The sequence below is a fragment of the Petromyzon marinus genome, unplaced genomic scaffold, assembly GCF_048934315.1.
Source record: "Petromyzon marinus isolate PM22_M1 ecotype Great Lakes invasive population unplaced genomic scaffold, UKy_Petmar_22M1.pri1.0 PM_G_Scaffold_42, whole genome shotgun sequence".
NCBI classification, from domain to species: Eukaryota; Metazoa; Chordata; class Hyperoartia; order Petromyzontiformes; family Petromyzontidae; genus Petromyzon; species Petromyzon marinus.
Window position 1 is genome coordinate 2,037,416 of NW_027422994.1, and position 18,924 is coordinate 2,056,339.

General features: G+C 47.1%; 1 pseudogene; it reads left to right on the top strand.

The window, feature by feature from the left end:
* Positions 1-3,082: 3,082 nt before the first annotated feature.
* Positions 3,083-3,344, top strand: LOC142917114 (selenoprotein W pseudogene; annotated as a pseudogene).
* Positions 3,345-18,924: the final 15,580 nt, after the last annotated feature.

The window sequence follows — 18,924 nt, forward strand, 5'->3', positions numbered from 1 at the left end:
AACACTGTCTGAGGGATTTAACGATGCAAAATCTATGACCCAGTGTGCAGACGAGGATCCTCGGGATTACCTCATGCGATTTAAAAGAGCGTACTACGCAGGTGATGTGGATCAGTATCACGAAGGTGACAAAAGGTTCAAAATTATGTTTTTTGGATCTTTGAGTCCAGAGATTACAGAAATTGTGGGAATGGTCTTGAGTCCAGAGACAGCCTCCTTAGACCACATAGTGGATCGGGCACACATGGCTTGGCAGTACCGGGCTAAAAACAATGATTCCACAGCACACAGAGAATGGGGCAAGGTAACCAGCCTATCAGAGGAAAATAAAAAACATGTGAGGCATTTGATGCACGCAGGCCCACAGTGCAGAAAACAAAAAGCACCCACGGATTACCAACATAATTACATACACGGGTGGTCAGATAACAATTACACGAGACAATGGCATGCAGACCGAGAGCGATCGCAGCGTGCAGGGACGCGTATTTGCGACAATCGCAACGTGTAGAGACCACGAGCAAAGTCAGACCAGTGCCCAATTCCACGGCACACAGACCAGGAGCGATCGCAGCATGTAGGGACGCGTATTTGCGAGAATCGCAACGCGTGGAGACCACGAGCAAAGTCAGACCAGTTCCCAATTCCACGGCACACAGGCCAGGAGCGTTCGCAGCGTGCAGAGACGGGTATTTGCGACAATCGCCACGGGTGGAAGCAAAGAGCAGGACCATATCTTCACCCAATGCAGCGGCACACAGCCGGCCAAAATTACCCACACAGATGGCGAGATAACAATTACGGTCGACAGTGGCACATAGAGAATGGGCGGCCATGACACACAAAGACACATAATCGCGAGAATCACGGCGTGTATAGGCCAAGAGCAGAATCATGCCGATTCCCCATTCCACGATACAGAAGGGGCACACATGGCTTGGCTGTAACAAAGAGGGTGACATGGGCACGTGATAAATCGCTCACACTGGTTGAGAGGAAAATGACAGGGAAAGAGGTGTCCGCTGATCTGAAAAAAAAATCACAGCCCTTTGAAAAAATCAAGCAGGTTGGAGGTTACCAACAGAACCAGGAGGGGAACCATGATTGTGGAAAACTAAATGCGTCATGCATCCGCTCTGATAATCTGGTGGAGAACGCGAGAGTCGCTCCCGTGGTGAACACACCTATTGAACAGGGAAAAATAACCATTAAGTGTGATCCAACAGGAAATGATAACCAACAGGATCGGGAGGAGAAACATGCTTGTTTGGTAAATGGAAAAGCGATCAATTGTGTCGCAAAATTGCGTGAGAGTACTGTGAAAATGCCAGGGAAACGCGCTACGGAGACAAAAATCCATGATGGATCGGGGAATGTGTGGAAATCCAGCACACGCAAAAACATGGAATCGAATCGAGGCATCGAATCGTGGTACGGAGTCAGCAAATCTGCACCTGGCTGCGGAGAAGGCAAATGACCCCAACAGTCGAGCACGGAAACTCGTGTTGTGTACTAATCCTGGTGGCGCTCGACATGGCTTCACGCCACATAAACCCACAGGGAAGGCGAGGGATAAAAAAAATTACCGATAGGCAATCATAATTATTTCAGTCGAACGCTTTAATTGCATAATCGTTGATGAATCAATGAACGAACATCGCCGTGGTACTGTGCTGACGATTTCAAGCATAATAATTTCGCATATCAGAATGTGTTAAGGATTGGATACGAATCAAAGACCGAGTGCCGTGTTGTGTAATCATTCAAGAATACGAGTTTGCATATTATAAGGTTAAGGTTTTGATAGAATAGTTCGCTTGTTTTTAATCTCTCTCTCAACAACCGATCGATTGCGTTACGCGTCGGGAATTAACCACAGGTGCCGCTATCGAGGTGAAACAACGCAATCGTGATGGTATCATGTTAACGCTGTGTTGAAATTCCAACATCCCGAGATTGAGTTTTCATATTATCCAAAAATTAAAGTTAGCTAGAAAATAAAATTGATCAAAGCAGAAGGTTTGTGTGTGATTCTTCCTGAAATTCTGCATAATATTTTTCTGCGTATGAGATCTGAATCCTGGGGACCTATCATAAGCACACTATCACCACACATAATCCATAACACACACAATTCATAATGTTCAATCGAGAGTAATCGTATCCTTAACGATAATACGGAATTAAAGAGCAGAGTCGAATCGACTCTCTCTCATTCACGCTCACAACGCCTGCGTCACTGCATACGATTAATTGCGTTATTCCAATTCATAACACAATCCTCGTCACCGAGGCTCGACCTTAGAATCCATAACGACCTGCATTATCATAACCACGCCCACTCGCATAAATTAATACGATTATATCTCGAATCAGCATAATTTATGCGCATAATTACACTGATTAACATAATTTCGGATAAATTATGCAAATCTCAAATTTCATTTAATTTTCATTATTTTCATCAATTTTCATAACACCTATATATACAACAGCAGTAGCGGTATTAGTAGTGGTAGTCATGGTGATAGTAATAATGGTGGTAGTAGTGGTAGTTAGTGGTGATAGTAGTGGTGGTAGTAATAGTGGTGGTAGTGGTGATCATAGTAGTGGTAGTAATAGTGGTGATCATAGTAGTGGTAGTAATAGTGGTGGTAGTAGTGGTGGTAGTAGTGATAGTAGTGGTAGTAGTGATAGTAATAGTAGTGAGAGTGGTGGTAGTAGTAGTTAGTGGTGGTAGTGGTAGTTAGTGGTGGTAGTAGTGGTAGTAATAGTAGTAATAGTGGTGGTAGTAGTGGTAGCAAGAGTGGTGGCAGTAGTAGTGGTAGTAGTAATAGTGGTGGTAGTAGTAGTAGTGGTAATAGTGGCGGTAGTAGTGGTAGTAGTAGTGGCGGTAGTAGTGGTAGTAATAGTGGTGGCAGTAGTAGTGGTAGTTAGTGGTGGTAGTAGTAGTGATAGTGGTGGTAGTAGTAGTGATAGTGGTGGTAGTAGAGAGGGTAGAGGGAGAGAGCGAGGGAGATAAGACGCGGTTCAGTGATGGTGCAGAACAGATGTTTCAGCCTCAACCACCTCTACAGCAGCAATGCCGCTCAAAATACGCATCGTTTATTGTTGGCGCCTGAGGGTACCGAAGTCGGTTTCACCACCTCAAGGATTAACTTGCAACCGAGTTCCCTGGAGAGATAACTGGTGAGGGGACCCCGACGCAGACTGGCTTCCTGGAGGTGCAGATTGTGGGAGGGAAACTTCTCCACTCCAAGGCCAACGGCGATGGGTTTGTAGACTCGGATGAGAAGCTACAAAAGATCTTCTTCAGTGGAGTGGAGAAAGCCCTCGAAAAGTAGCCAGAATGTGTTGAAGCAGAAGCATGCTTTGCTTATTCTTGGTTTTTTCGGTAAAGTCACCACGTAGAAGGGAAACAATAAAATAATACAAATATAAAACAATACAATTCTCACGACGTTTCGACTGCAACACAAGCAATCATCAGGTGTGAAATTTTCTTGCTGTGGTTTTCACACATGATGATGATTGCTTGTGTTGCAGTCGAAACGTCGTGAGAATTTTATTGTTTTATATTTTTATTATTTTATTGTTTCCCTTCTACTTTACCGAAAGAACCAAGAATATGAATCCCTGCAGTCACTAAAGCTTTAAATCAAAACATGCTTTGCTTCTTAACAGAGGTAAAGGCTTGTCTGTGTCGCTGGTTCTAAAGAAATGTATTGATGTTAAAATAATGTATGATTCAAAGCTAGCACATTTATAGTAAGAAATCAGTCAGCATGTGTTAAATAGTCCACTGCTGTGCACACAGCTTTTGTTAAACTGGCACAAGAGCAAATGTAACTTTTCAGTGAATATTTTTATATGAAAATAATATCTTACATTGGCACGTACAATTTGTTTTCTGGGAGTTTATATATATCCAAATTATTAATCATTACCAACAAATGTACTTGGTTTCAACGTCTCATTTGCTCTTTTTTTAAAGTTGACTAAAATGCAAACACATCCTTTGTTCTGATTAACAGCTCCATAAATCTTTAAAAAAAAATTCTAGATTTTTGTTTTAACCACTGCCTGCTCTTGCTCTCCATTGCCTTAATCGTCGTAAAAATGGGTTTGTTTCATACATTGCTGTCGTGATAACTTCCTCTTGTTTTGTGGCCCCCTTTGGTGACAGCTTTAACAGGACTCGTGGTCGTTTCACCGTGAGCCGGCGTCGGATAAAGGAGATGGCTCTCAGCACCCTGCCACGATGAACAAACCACCAACGAGTTAAACCCTTGTCAATCGTCTCCTCTGCATACACATCTATCACTTTGTTGCAACTGGGGAGGAGAAGCTGGTGTTTTTTTATTGATTTTAAATTTCACTTGGGGGTAGGTATGTTGTCAATTGTATCGTTTAATTCCCGCGCAGACTTTACTTCGAAATTGGTCTTCAATAAACCCGCGACCTTGATAGAATGCATTGAATCAGAAGCAAGACTTTGTTGTGTTTACTGTTCTAAAGTATGTTTTTTTTAATAGTTTTCAATTGTTAGGCTTAACTGTTAACTGTTCCTTCGAAAAAGCAAATAACTGAAAACACGAGTTGCAGAGGTTTAACTTTGGCTAATCATTGTCCCAAACTAAGGAAGTTTTGTAGTAATGGCATGCATACATGTCCTAATTGGTATTGGCAGTAAACACAATGCATTCAGAGTCTTCAATACATATAAACATTCAGGAGTTTCAAAAACCATTCCGGACTGGGCCAGTCTGATATTTGACAACACGTTTTTTTTTAATTGAGCATACATTGCACCATATATCAACGTTGATTAGCCAAAACCAATTTCAAGTATGCTGCTGCAGTGGAGTCGTCGTGCAGTGCATTTCACACTGCTGAAAATAATCCCACACACTTGGTTCCCCTGATCACAACGGAGCCATTGACATTAGCAGTGTCGCCTACTGTATTACAGTGAAGCTACACTGTACTCGGCAGGGATTTTGTCTTAACGCCTATGTACAGTGAGGGAAAAAAGTATTTGATCCCCTGCTGATTTTGTACGTTTGCCCACTGACAAAGAAATGATCAGTCAATCATTTTAATGGTAGGTTTATTTGAACAGTGAGAGACAGAATAACAACAAAACAATCCAGAATAACGCATGTTAAAAATGTTATAAATTGATTTGCATTTTAATGAGGGAAATAAGTATTTGACCCCCTCTCAATCAGAAAGATGTCTGGCTCCCAGGTGTCTTTTATACAGGTAACGAGCTGAGATTAGGAGCACACTCTTAAAGGGAATGCGTCCTCCTCGGTCTCAGAGTCCCTGGAGAAGCTCGCGGTCGTGACGAGAGCCATCACCAGGGAACGCGTCCGTCGTGAACGACGCCCTCGAGAAAATTCTGATGGACAAACCATTGGGCTGACGAGCTAAAGAAGTACTTGACAGACTTTCCCGCTGAATAATCCTACATGGAGAAGACTCAACCCTCAATCGTTGCCAGTCTACTGCCAAATTGCTCGTCACAATTTACTTTACAGTTACGAGCCGCGAGTAAAAAAAAATAGCATTTCGTGCAAGTCGTGTTTTTCGAATAACAAACCTTGCCAATGTATACAGGAGATTGTGACTTTCAGTTATTTTCATTTAAAGATGTATAAAAGGTTGCAGACCATCAAACACCGAATTCTAAAAAAAGAGAGAGGGAAAGAGAGAGAGAGGGAGAGAGAGGGAGGGAGAGAGAGAGGGAGAGAGAGAGGGAGAGAGGGAGAGAGAGAGGGAGGGAGAGAGAGAGGGAGATATGGGCAAAGTGCACACCAGGCTGTTGTGCCAACAATACATCTGGGGGAGCACCAGACTGAAGAACGCGGACATCACCGACATGGAAGCCCGAGTCCTCAATTTGGAGGGTCGCCTCGCCGAGGACAGCGACCCTGCTCTTCTCCAAGAATACGAGGAGAATAGGGAGCGTCTCAAAGGGCTACAGGAGGAGCAGACGAGGGGAGCGTTTGTGCGATCCCGGGTGAAGCTCATCACGGACCTCGACACGGGATCCCCGCTTTTCTACTCCCTCGGGAGGCAGAATGGGAGACGCAAATCCATGGAGTGCCTCTTTGATGGTGACGGTGTCCTGGTGCACGAACTCCAGCAGAAGTCGACCATCATCAGAGACTTCTACGGCAGCCTGTTCTCCCCTGAAGAAACATCGGAACCGGCCCAGGCGGAGGCATGGAGTGGTCTACCCACCCTGGGGGAAGACGGGAAAGAGCTGCTAGAGCAAAAGCTCACCAGGACTGACCTTGACGCAGCTGTAAGAGGACTGGCCCCAAATAAATCCCCAGGGTTAGACGGCCTAGCAGGGGAATTTTACGCCGCTTTTTGGCCATCCCTGCGGGAGGACTACAGAGAGGTGCTGGAGGAAGCCTCAGTCACTGGGGTGATGCCTCAGTCTTGGAGGAGGGCGGTGCTCACTCTGCTTCCCAAGAACGGAGACCTGAGGCACCTACAAAACTGGCGTCCGGTCTCCCTCCTGAACACAGACTACAAAATATTGATGAAGGCTCTCTCCCTGCGACTGAAAGGGGTGATTGCACAAGTCGTACACGGGGAAAAGTCCTACACCATCCCCGGACGAACCATCCACGACGGCATCTTCCTGATCAGGGACTTCATCGCGGTGTCCCAGAGGTTGGGCATCCCAATCGCGTTTCTGGCTCTTGACCAGGAAAAGGCTTTTGACAGAGTGGACCACAAGTACCTGCTGGGAACCCTCAAGACCTTGGGTTTTGGGGATACCTTTGTCCGAACGATCCGCCTACTCTACACCAAGGCGGAGTGCATGATTAAGATCAACGGCGCCCTCACTGCCCCGGTCAAATTCGAGCGAGGAGTGAGACAGGGATGCCTATTGTCGGGCCAACTTTATGCCCTGGCATTAGAGCCTTTCCTGAATCTCATAAGGCGGAGACTCAGCTGCCTGGTGCTGAGGGAACCAAGCGTCAAGTTGGTCCTGACGGCATACGCCGATGACGTCCTCCTCATCCTGCGCTCCCTGGCTGATGTCGCCCTGCTGCATGAGTGCCTGGAGGTCTTTTCGAAAGCCTCCTCATCAAAAATGAACTGGCAAAAGTGCAGCGGCCTGCTGGTTGGAGCGTGGGACATGACCGAGTGTCCCGAGAAGGCAAAAGCCATCAATTGGAGCACAACATCGCTGCACCACCTGGGGGTGTTCCTCGGACCAGAGGAGGAACCACCGCAGAGGAACTGGGTCGAGCTGGAGGAGAAGGTGAAGGAGCGGCTGGCCACCTGGAGTCGCCTGTGCAAGTTCCTCACCTTCAGGACAAAGACGTTGGTGGTGAACCAGCTGGTGACGTCCATGCTATGGCACCGACTCTTCTCCCTGCACCCCCCCATGAGCCTCGTCAACGCACTTCAGAAGCGAGTCCTCGACTTCTTCTGGTCGGGTGGAGGACACCGGGTCACGGCTGGGGTCCTGGCCCTGCCACTGGACGAGGGCGGTCACGGGCTGGTGTGCGTGCGGAGTCAGCTGGCCACCTTCCAACTGCAGGCAGCGCAAAAGTTCCTGCACGCCGCCCCTACACCGGCCAGGAGCGTCACGGCCTCCTTCCTCCTGAAACAGCTGGGGGGTCTGCAGTGCTCCAAGCAAGTATTCTACATAGACCTGCAGGGCCTCCCACTGGGACAGCTGCCACCCTTCTACAGAAGCGTCCTGCAGACATGGAGCTCCCTCGCCATCAGGAGGCTGAACCAACCGCGATCGGCCGAGGATCTGGTCTTCGAACCGATCCTCAAGAACCCACAGACAAAGCTGCCATCCACAACCACCACCCCTGGCATGGAGAGGCGCCTCGCCAACGCGCGGCTCACCAGGATGGGAGATCTGGTGGAGCCTGAAACACTGGGCCGGTGGCTCGGACCAGCAGACGTGGCCGCAAAGACAGGGCTGCAGTCGCTCCGGGTGGCTGCCCAGATCCTGGCCGAAGCCAAGGGGGCCTTCTCAGCGGCAGCGGGGAGAATGCCCCCATCGGCGTTGGGGATGACGAGGCCCCTCTCGGTCCCCCTCCACCGGAGCTCTCAGTGGTGCCACTGCATCGCCAAATGAAGGCGGATCACAACCTGTGCCGGCTAGAAGACCTACCGGAGGTGGCCTTCGCAAATGTAAAGAGGAAGGTGCTCTACTCCTACATGGTCCGGTTCCACCAACAGGACACCCTGAGGAGCCACAAGGACCATGCTTGGAGGAAAGCCCTGCCCTGCGTCTCTCCGGAGAAGCCTCGCTGGAGGCAACTCTACTGCAGACGGACGCACAACCGCATCGGCGACCTCAGCTGGAGCATCGCCCACGGCACCGTCACCACCAACGTCTCCCTGGCGTGCTTCACCGACACGTCCCCGGAGTGCCGGTTCTGCGGTAAAATGGAGACGGTGGCGCACCAATACGTGGAGTGCAAGAGCCTGGACTCGCTGTTCAAGGTCCTGAGAAACATCCTCCTAAGGTTCAGCCTCCACTTCTCCCCGACGGTCCTCATCTTTGGATACCCGAAGGGCGACGGACCCCAACATCTTCAGGGGCTGGTCAACGTGCTCTTCGGCTACGCCAAGTTTGCCATATACAGGGCGAGGAAGGTGGCCCTGGAGGGGCAACGTCCGGCCAGCAGCCTGGGCATCTTCCGCGCTCTGGTCGGAGCCAGGGTGTGGCTGGAGTTCCGCCACGCGCGGCTGACCCACGCCGTGCCGGCCTTCAAGGAGCAGTGGGCGCTGGAGGAGGCCGTGTGCTCGGTGGCAGATGACGGAGAGCTCTGCATGCAGATCTAAGCTACCCGTCGGAGGCCGTTTGACTGTGGGAAGGGCTGCGTGCAGATGCAGCACTTGTCGTAGTTATAAAGAAAAAAGAGAAAGAGAGAGAGCCAAATGGAGTAGGAAGAGAGGGGGCAGAGAGAGAGGGGGGGCAGAGAGGGGGTAGAGAGAGAGGAGAGGCAGAGAGGGGGGTACAGAGAGAGGGGGGGCGGAGAGGGGGGTAGAGAGAGAGGGAAGGGGAAAGAAAAAAATGTTTTGGGTCTTTCACTTAAAAGGGGGGGGGGGGGGGTTACATAAAGCAAAGCATTAAAAAAACGAAATGATGAACGGAGCAAAGTGTCGACTACACCGAGCATCTTGTTTCTTCTGATCGTAAAAAAGAGAGGGAGAGAGAGCGAGAGAGAGGGAGAGAGAGAGAGAGCGAGAGAGAGGGCGAGAGAGCGAGAGAGGGAGAGAGAGAGCGAGAGAGAGAGAGGGAAGGGGAAATAAAAATTTTTTGGGTCTTTCACTTAAAAGGGGGGGGGGGGGGTGTTACATAAAGCAAAGCATTAAAAAAACACAAAAAAACGAAATGATAAACGGAGCAAAGAGCCGACTACACCGAGCATCTTCTTGTTTCTTCTGATCGTAAAAAAAGAGAGAGAGGGAGAGAGAGGGAGAGAGAGAGAGGGAGGGAGAGAGGGCTCCACTTTGTGCTGCTCTTGGCTGGCATCTAGCAGCTCACTACTGCGTGCCGCGTGTGTGTGGTGACCACCACGGGTAACGAGACACACACACTCCACGGGGATGACGATGCAATGGTGACGAGGACAGCTCCTCGTCGTGACACTCTACCTGCTGCGCAAAGAGCGGAGACCGAAGAGGCCGACGCCGAGGAGCCGGGGTCGGAGCCGGCGGAATCCTTCTCAGAGACGGCGAACAGACGCCATCGCTCCCGGGACTCGGCCTTCGTGGGCGTGGCCCTTTGGTCACGCCCCTTCTTAGGCCCCGCCCCTTGACTACGCCCCTTTCCAGGACCATCCATTGGCCACGCCCCCTTTTTAGGCTCCGCCCTTGGTCACGCCCCCGTTCCTAATTAATAACATTCAGTAGAGTCATGTAGGCATAAGAAATAATAAAATTACATAATAGCAACACAAGCAATCATCATCAGGTACAGAAGAGCTAAATTTAAGAGAGAGAGGAAACACATAACTGCAGCTATATAGACAGAGGAGCACACTAAATCAAACAGGGTTTAGCAAAATTTGGAAACCATATAAAGCAACACAGACCGACCGTCTGTGTTGCTTTATATGGTTTCCAAATGTCCTCTTGAAATCACGCGATACCCCCCTCCCCCATTCTTTTGGCCAAGTGTAAGAAATACAATTTTAGACTTACAACTTTTTTTGTGATTTCCTTTGAACCTTTATACGTGACTTTACCGAATGACCTAAAGGAACAGCTTTTATTATTTTAAATGTATTATTTTTAATTTAATATTTGTTTTGTATTTTCCTTCTACGTGACTTTACCGAAACAACCCAGAATTACGAATGTCGGCATTGACGAAAGTTTTAAGTCAAAAAATAATTATTATTATTATATTTGTGTGTGTGTGTCGCTTGGCAGGATGGTGGGATATGGCTGTAGCATGGAGCCCACGGAGACTTCATCCAGCAGTGGATTGACCACGTCGAGTGTGCATGAAGATAACGTCATGTACACATCAAGTACGAATAGACACGCGTGTAGTTTTATATATGTGTGTGTGTGTACGGGGAGCGGTAGCGCAGTGGTTAGCGCATCTACGCTCCACGAACCCAGCAGCAGCTTCTACTAAGAGCAGTTCCATTACCGACCACGGCTGTCATCAGTGACGAACGGTGTCGGAACCGGTTCTGTGAGTCCCATAGAGCGCCCCTTGGCCTTCAGTGCGGGTGGAGTAAAAAAAAAAACTTTTTTTTAATATCCGCAGTTGGGAAGACAAAGGCGGACGGGTGTGGGAGCTTCCATCGGTGCCTCTCTAACAGCCCTTGTGGCCCAACAGCGTCACACGCAGGTTTTTTTTTAATATCCATCTATATTGATAGAGAGAGAGAGATATCTGAGTGTCTGACAGAGAATATCAACAGAGTGTGAATCCATCTAAATACGAGTAGACAGAGAGAGATTAAATGAAATGGCTTTCATTTAATCTCTCTCTGTCTCTCTCACATCACTCTGTCAGTCCACCGCTGGATGATGATCAAGATGATGATGATCATCATCATCTTGGCCTGCAGTGTGGTGAGTGAGTGGCTGGGTGAATGGGTGAGTGAGCGTTGTCCTGACCTGAGTGGTGAGTGAGTGGGTGAGTGGATGAGTGAGTGTTGTTGTGACCTGCAGTGTGGTGAGTGGTTGGTGTGACCTGCAGTGTGGTGAGTGGGTGAGTGAGTGGGTGAGTGAGTGTTGCTGTGACCTACAGTGTGGTGAGTGGGTGGTGAGTGGGTAAGTGTTGTCGTGACCTGCAGTGTGGTGAGTGAGTAGTGAGTGAGTGTTGTTGTGACCTGCAGTGTGGTGAGTGAGTGGTGAGTGGGTGAAGATTCACTGTTGTTTTGGTTTTAGGCTGTATATAAATGTTAAATGACATTTATTATTCATGTTAATGTGTGCTTCAGTCTGACATTGCATAGCGCATACATCAAGCAAACAAATACCCAGATCTCTTACTTGGCTTTTAATATACCACAGAGCCACATGCAGACTGCAGGCACCTATAAAGACCAGCATAGCACATCAATTGTGGTGTCATCTGCAGCATGGCCTCGCCACCTTTGTCTCCCCAGTGCTGATGTTCACACACGACATCAGTCGGATATTTAAGGCTGAATTGACCTTGGGAAGGCCCAGGACAGGTATGTTGTTGTATACCGCTGTATGTTGTTCAGCAGTGGATTGACTAAAGGCTGTACATTATTATTTTTACAGCTCATGAATAATGGCTGCATGGACGATTCATGCCAGGAGTGATGGCACAGTGGCGGATTAGAGATGGATAAGAGATGGATAAGTAAGTAATAAAATGGCACGGCATTTTTTTTTCTCTCAAAGGAATCAATCTTTATAGACATTTTGAACTGGGTCATAGTTTTACTTCTGCGCGCCTCTCGCATCTCCGCAAGTGACATGCGCGTGGCAGGGGCAGAGTTGCTATTATTAATGCCCGGTGGATTACGTAATGTCTGCAGGCGCATGTGCTACACCGCACTCTGTAATAAAACACGTGTTTGCGACAGGCGCGCTGTAACGGGAGATAATGAATCCGCGGCGGAATGATCAAGCATGGATCAAGCTGTGATATTTTGAACACCTGTTTCTTTCTGCTCGAGCATGGATCAAGCAGTGTTCGAGATTTTGCATGGTAAAAAAAAAAATCGGTCTTTTCCCCGTTTATTTGAAGATTGTTGGGTCGTTAAAATACGTCGATTCCCGTAGCGGTATTCCACATATGGGTAAATCCACGCCTGATTATTCCATACGTGGGCCTAAAATGCGACCGTAATTTATTATTCATTCTGTCGCGGATTAATTTTGTCCTGTTGGAGCGCATTCCCAGGCAGTGGCGTTGGCCGTGCTTGCTAATGAGTTCTCCTCCGGGGCATTGGAGGCGTGCGCATTGATGCGACAGCGAGCTGAAAGAGTCCAAATACACGGAACGGCTGTGGCACCGGAACACGAGATTGATTTTCTGTTAGTGGCAAGTGCGTGGGGGCTGCTGCCCCTCATCTTCTTCCTCCTCCTCTTCCCTCCTCGTTGCTGCCGTTCGCAGCTCCGAGCTCGCTGCCTCCGCGCAAACTCCTACGAGACACGTCTCTTGGCTGGCTCTCGGCCACCTCGGGTCATTCGCACACACACGCTCCCCGCGTGCATTTCCCCTACACGTACCCAGGTATACGCCGCTGCCCACACTCGGCCATGCGCGGTTACCCACCACGTGCCCACGCTAAAAATAGCGCGGCGGCTGCCCGCCGCGTCGCTCCCTTCGTCCGCTACGACTCGCGCTATAAATAGCCGTGTAAAGATGCGCGACCGCGGCTCCGCACGAGCACCACCAGTCGTGCCACCGACCACAATGCCCACCACCACCACGATAGCCACAACTACCACTGCCACAACCGCAACAACCGTTGTATGATTATGCACGCGCGTACCCGGGTACCTCACGGCGCAGCTCTACACACACACGGTAACCACCGCCAGCAGCAGCATCACGCACTTGAATTGCATAATCTTGTTTTATTTTACCGTCGATTATTTATTCTCCACGAATAAACAGACTAGACTGTTTCGATTTAAAGCTTTCGTGACTGCAAGGATTCATCTTCTTTGGTTCTTTCGGTAAAGTCACGTAGAATGAGAATAAAATAATAAATTGATAAAATAAAATAACACAATAATATTCTGACGACGTTTCGGCCACAACACAAGCGGCCTTCATCAGGTGAAGGGACGAGACTGTCTGGTAGGACAGCGCTGGAGTGAAAAAAGCCACGCTCAGATCATGACCTTTAAGCTGTGTCAGAAGAAACAAAGCGCCTTGACAAAGGAATTAGCATATAATTTAGCATTGAAATGGCCGAGTGATTAGCTTGTGACTGGTCACAGAAATGGCTATGTTAAAGTTAAAGCTTACACATCCGCAGAGGCACCCCTTGACAAAGGAATTAGCATAGAATTTAGCATTGAAATAGCTAAGTTAAAGCATACACATCCGCAGAGGCACCCCTTGACAAAGGAATTAGCATAGAATTTAGCATTGAAATAGCTGAGTGATTAGCTTGTAACTGGTCACAGAAATAGCTATGTTAAAGTCAGAGCATACACATTCACCGAGGCACCTAGTACAAATCAAACAGGAGAATTTAGCATTGAAATAACTAGGCGAATTTAGCATTGAAATAACTGAGTGATTAGCTAGTGACTGGTCACAGAAATGGCTATGTTGAAGTCAAGGCCTATACATCTGAGCTATTCACAGTAACTGGGTATACAATACAATGTATAATGAATACTACATAGTGAACCAATAAAAAACTAAAATATAAATTACCTTAATGTTATCAATAAACTCTATATTCTCCAATCAGCTAAGCTACCAACAATAAGTCGTTATATATCACAATGCTATATGGTGAAAAAAAAATGGGTGGATTCTTACCCTCAACTTTAGCAACACGGATAGCTACGGGCCCCGTTCAGACGGACGAGTTCATCCAAGGTCGAAACAGAGGAGGGGGAGAGAGACAGCTGCGAGGCGCTATTATACTCCATGTTGTAAACCATACCATTAACCGTGGTGTGAGAGGTATTAAGAGTCAATGCTGGCGAAAGAGCTGCGGTCTGAAGGTCATCGTGAAATACAATTAATTAAGAACGGAAATGGTTTAAAACATCTTTCCAATGGTTACTAAGCCAGAATCCATCTTCTCGGTTGAAATTGTCTCTGTGCTTGTATATGTGAATGGCCTCATGAACGAATCTCTCATGGTAGCCGGTTAGTTTGCAAAGAACCTCCGTCTTGGAGAAGTCAATGTCATGTGAGCCCACTGAATTATAACAGTGATCTGCCACGGCAGAGGAGTTCGTCCTACCGTGTTTCAAGTCTGCTTTATGTTCGCGGATGCGGTCCGAGATATGTCGTTTGGTTTCTCCAATGTAGCAACTACCACCGAGGCACTTTAGTTTGTAAACGCCCGGGTACTGTATGTCTGGAACAGCATCTTTTACAGATGGAACTAGATCACGGATTTTATGTATTGTGTTGAATCGGACCTGGATCTTGTGTTTATTCAGGATTTTGGAGATCTTTTTAGTGACCCCTGCAATGTAGGGTAAGGTGATGGTTTTGAGTGGCTCCACAAGAGAATCCTTCTTCATGACTGGAGTGATGGCTTTGCGAATTGTGTAGTCGGAGTAACCATTAGCCCTGAGAGCCTGGTGTACGTGATTGAGTTCACTGGTAATGTGTTCCTGGTTGGAAATGCATTGGGCTCTATGGTATAGAGTCTTGATGAGGGAGTTCTTCTGGGATGGATGGTGGTGGGAATCCGGTTTCAAGTAAGCATCTGTATGGGTGGCTTTCCTGTAGACAGAGTGGCTCATTGAACCATCATGTCTCCTTTTACTTAAGACATCCAAAAAGGGTAGTTTGCCATCTTTTTCGACCTCCATGGTAAATCTGATGGCTGGGTGTATGGAATTGATGTGGTCGCGGAATTGGTCTAGAGCAGGCTGGCCATGTGGCCAGCTGACAAAGGTGTCATCCACGTACCTCTTCCATAAGGTCGGGCGTAGAGTGGCAGTCTGGATGGCGTCAGTTTCAAATTTTTCCATGAATACGTTGGCTACAACCCGAGATAAGGGGAGCCCATTGGGGTGCCCTCAGTTTGTTTGTAGAAAGTTCCATTCCAGGTGAAGTATGTGTGTTGTGAATGTGTATGCTCTGACTTTAACATAGCTATCTCTGTGACCAGTTACAAGCTAATCACTCAGCTATTTCAATGCTAAATTCTATGCTAATTCCTTTGTCAAGGGGTGCCTCTGCGGATGTGTATGCTTTAACTTAGCTATTTCCATGTTAAATTCTATGCTAATTCCTTTGTCAAGGGGTGCCTCTGCGGATGTGTATGCTTTAACTTTAACATAGCCATTTCTGTGACCAATCACAAGCTAATCACTCGGCCATTTCAATGCTAAATTATATGCTAATTCCTTTGTAAAGGTGCTTTGTTTCTTCTGACACAGCTTAAAGGTCGTGATCTGAGCGTGGCCTTTTTTCACTCTAGCGCTGTCCTACCAGACAGTCTCGTCCCTTCACCTGATGAAGGCTGCTTGTGTTGTTGCCGAAACGTCGTGAGAATATTATTGTGTTATTTTATTTATCAATTTATTATTTTATTCTCATTCTACGTGACTTTACCGAAATAACCAAAGAAGACTAGACTGTGCATGTCAGTGCGGACCAGCAGGACAGGTCTAACCTATCTCTCTACTGCCCGATGCTTAATCGACCTGTCCGCTCTCTCTATTTTCTCTCCGAATTTCGCCACCTTTAGTCTTACCCCTCTCCCTCGTACTTGCGGTCCGACCTCGCGGCGATGGAGGTCGCGGCAAGATGATGCTGCAAACGGAATCTGGCTGCTCTCTGCCCCGTCTCACGGACGTGCGAGTAACAGTGAGGTGACGGCTCCTCGATCCCTCCCTCCTGTTGATCTTCAAAGCCCTCGCGCCGCCAATCTGCGGTGCATCACGGGTAGAACCATTAATCCGCGGTGCATCATGGGTAGAGACGCTAACCCGCGGTGCATTATGGGTAGAGACGCTAACCCGTGGTGCATAATGGGTAGAGACGCTAACCCACGGTGCATCATGGGTAGAGATGCTAACCCGCGGTGCACCATGGGTAGAGAAGCTTAAACCCGCGTTGCCCCACTCCCCACCTGCCTGCTGGTCCGCGTGTGTCCTGGGCATCTCCTCACTGCGGTTCTCAGCGAGTTCGCCGTGGTCATTTAAGTTAAGCCACGGCGCCCCAGTGTCATTTGGCCTGGGGGGGGGGGGGGTGCCTGCCAATTCCCTGGCCCTGAGAAACCGTGGAGCACCCCCACGAGGGGGCCTCTCGGGTAAAAACTCAGGGCAGGTGCCCGCCCCCTCCCCACGAGGCCCTACGTGAGTGTGTGTGTTTATGTGGGGGGGGGGGGGAAGTGCTGTGACGGGAGCCGGGTGGCTTCTCGGTCGCAGCAGCACAGCGACTGCCCCGGTTTCGACGGAGCGGCTTCGCTGTTGTGGCACCACACAGGTGCACTAATGCACGGTACCGTTATTTTATCATTAGCCCAGTGAGTACCGTTATTTTATAATTAGCACAGTCAGTAGCGTTATTTTATCATTAGCACAGTGAGTACTGTTATTTTATCATTAACCCAGTCAGTACCGTTATTTTATCATTAGCCCAGTGAGTACCGTTATTTTATCATTAGCCCAGTGAGTACCGTTATTTTATCATTAGGCCGGTGAGTACCGTTATTTTATCATTAGCCCAGTCAGTACCGTTATTTTATCATTAGCCCAGCGAGTACCGTTATTTTATCATTAGCCCAGCGAGTACTGTTATTTTATCATTAGCCCAGTGAGTACCGTTATTTTATCATTAGCCCAGTGAGTACCGTTATTTTATCATTAGCCCAGTGAGTATGGTTATTTTATCATTAGCCCAGTGAGTACCGTTATTTTATCATTAGCCGAGTGAGTACCGTTATTTTATCATTAGCCCAGTGAGTACCGTTATTTTATCATTAGCCCAGTGAGTACCATTATTTCATCATTAGCCCAGTGAGTACCGTTATTTTATCATTAGCCCAGTGAGTACCGTTATTTTATCATTAGCCCAGTGAGTACCGTTATTTTATCATTAGCCCAGTGAGTACTGTTATTTTATCATTAGTCCAGTCAGTACCGTTATTTTATCATTAGCCCAGTGAGTACCGTTATTTTATCATTAGCCCAGCAAGTACCGTTATTTTATCATTAGCCCAGCGAGTACCGTTATTTTATCCTTAGCCCAACGAGTACCGTTATTTTATCCTTAGCCCAGCGAGTACCGTTATTTCATCATTAGCCCGGCGAGTACTGTTATTTTATCATTAGCCCAGTGAGTACCGTTATTTTATCATTAGCCCAGTGAGTAGCGTTATTTTATCATTAGCACAGTGAGTACCGTTATTTTATCATTAACCCAGTCAGTACCGTTATGTTATCATTAGCCCAGTGAGTACCGTTATTTTATCATTAGCCCAGTGAGTTCCGTTATTTTATCATTAGCCCAGTGAGTACCATTATTTTATCATTAGGCCGGTGAGTACCGTTATTTTATCCTTAGCCCAGTGAGTACCGTTATTTTATCATTAGCCCAGTGAGTACCGTTATTTTATCATTAGCCCAGTGAGTACCGTTATTTAATCATTAGCCCAGTGAGTACCGTTATTTTATCATTAGCCCAGTGAGTATGGTTATTTTATCATTAGCCCAGTGAGTACCGTTATTTTATCATTAGCCCAGTGAGTACCGTTATTTTATCATTAGCCCAGTGAGTATGGTTATTTTATCATTAGCCCAGTGAGTACCGTTATTTTATCATTAGCCCAGTGAGTACCATTATTTTATCATTAGCCCAGTGAATAACGTTATTTTATCATTAGCCCAGTGAGTATGGTTAGTTTATCATTAGCCCAGTGAGTACCGTTATTTTATCATTAGCCCAGCGAGTACCGTTATTTTATCATTAGCCCAGCGAGTACCGTTATTTTATCATTAGCCCAGCGAGTACCGGTATTTTATCCTTAGCCCAACAAGTACCGTTATTTTATCCTTAGCCCAGCGAGTACCGTTATTTCATCATTAGCCCGGCGAGTACTGTTATTTTATCATTAGCCCAGTGAGTACCGTTAGTTTATCATTAGCCCAGTGAGTAGCGTTATTTTATCATTAGCACAGTGAGTACCGTTATTTTATCATTAACCCAGTCAGTACCGTTATGTTATCATTAGCCCAGTGAGTACCGTTATTTTATCATTAGCCCAGTGAGTACCGTTATTTTATCATTAGCCCAGTGAGTACCGTTATTCTATCATTAGGCCGGTGAGTACCGTTATTTTATCCTTAGCCCAGTGAGTACCGTTATTTTATCATTAGCCCAGTGAGTACCGTTATTTTATCATTAGCCCAGTGAGTACGGTTATTTAATCATTAGCCCAGTGAGTACCGTTATTTTATCATTAGCCCAGTGAGTATGGTTATTTTATCATTAGCCCAGTGAGTACCGTTATTTTATCATTAGCCCAGTGAGTACCGTTATTTTATCATTAGCCCAGTGAGTATGGTTATTTTATCATTAGCCCAGTGAGTACCGTTATTTTATCATTAGCCCAGTGAGTACCATTATTTTATCATTAGCCCAGTGAATAACGTTATTTTATCATTAGCCCAGTGAGTATGGTTATTTTATCATTAGCCCAGTGAGTACCGTTATTTTATCATTAGCCCAGCGAGTACCGTTATTTTATCATTAGCCCAGCGAGTACCGTT